Source organism: Crocuta crocuta, unplaced genomic scaffold (assembly GCF_008692635.1).
Source record: "Crocuta crocuta isolate KB4526 unplaced genomic scaffold, BGI_CrCroc_1.0 scaffold943, whole genome shotgun sequence".
Classification (NCBI taxonomy): domain Eukaryota; kingdom Metazoa; phylum Chordata; class Mammalia; order Carnivora; family Hyaenidae; genus Crocuta; species Crocuta crocuta.
This window is the reverse complement of record NW_027528208.1, coordinates 318,688-320,308: the sequence shown is the minus strand read 5'-3', so window position 1 is coordinate 320,308 and position 1,621 is coordinate 318,688.

The window sequence follows — 1,621 nt, the reverse complement described above, 5'->3', positions numbered from 1 at the left end:
AACCCACGAACTGGGAGCTCATGACCTGAGTCAAAGTCGGACACTTAACCGAGTGAGCCACCCAGGTGCCCCAATAATTTGCCATCTAAAAAATTCTGGTGTAACATAGAGTTCACAGTTGGTTACTTCTTGGTTTTCACCGACTAAGATTTCTAAGAATTAAACTTCTGCTAAATGTAATTAAGACTAATAAATATAAGGAAAGTAACTCTGTATGTAGAAAAGTAGGAGCTGTGTAAGAAAGATATATGCAATGGGAATAATTTTTGTTGAAAGTAAAAGAAAGTAATTTTGTCCTAAATGAGACTAGTTGTTTGGAGAGAAGGGGCTTAGGTCAAAATCTTACAGCAAAGGAAAGTTGTAGAAGGTTTGTGAAGGGAAGTCTTTGGAAAGGAATTTTATATGTGGTCAGGCCACACTAAGGTTACACTTGATCTTAGCCAAAAGGCCGAGAAGCGATGGGGACAGACTAAGGTTAAAATAAAAGAATTTTAAAAGTACACTGGTGTAAGATTAAAATTCTGCTTTACTCTCTCGTAAAAAGGCAAAGTTTTCATGGATTGTTGGTATCTTTTTGAAAAAAAAAAAGAGGTTAAAAAAAAGTTGTTTCCCCCTTCTGTCTGCCCAAAAAGATGGGGAAAAAATATGATTTTAACCAAAAGGGCAGGGCAGCATGCCCTTGAGTGTTTTATACAAGTCTTGGTTAACATTGCCTTTCCTGTGATCCAAAGGGTGGCGAGCTGGTGACGATGTCCTTGCTGCCAGCCTCCAAATGATCCAGATTCTTGTTGTTTCTGTTTAGCAAAGGAAAGGATGCCTGTGCCGTTAAGGGATAGATGACTATGATATATAAAAAGGCTTTTACTGGACTACTTAGGAGCCATTTTGCTACACTTAGTCCAGTGTATGCCCATTTGTAATAACCTAGATACTAAAAGATGGATATCCACATGGCTGGAACATATTTATGTGGGCATTGCTGGAAAAGGCAAGGGAATAGACCTTAACTTTGGCCCTTTTAGCCCTCTTGATGGCCAATGTTATCCTTACAAAAAAATGGTTTTCACCAGCCTTTTAAAATATAGTTGTAAAGAGGATTACTGTTGGGCCAACATAAAATTAGTGCATCCTTCTACAACCAGTGAAGCCTTGCTTGGGCATAGTTAATATCCCCAGCGTTCCACAGGTGAAAAATGGAGGGATAGCAGAAATCAGCAAAGACAAAATCAACTCTCAGAGGTATGGCCAAGCCTGGATAAGAATGACTGCTTCCTGCACCTCACGAAACTGATGAAGCTTTTGGCTGCCAGTTGAATAACTAGCCAAAATACAGGGCCAGGAGATGAGGTTTCTACTGGCCAGCTATGGAAAATTAAGATCAGGGACACCTCTTCGCCCTTTTTCCTATAGATGGGCAATTCTCCCAACCAAGGCCAACATTCCTTTGAGATGCATTCTAAAAATTGGGATGATTTTGATCCATAAACTCTGAAAAAAAAAACAACCCACAAACAACTCATTAATTTTTAAAAAATATTTTTAATGTTTTATTCATTTCTGAGAGAGAGAGTGACAGTGTGAGCAAGGGAGGGTCAGAGAGAGAGGGAGACACAGAATCTGA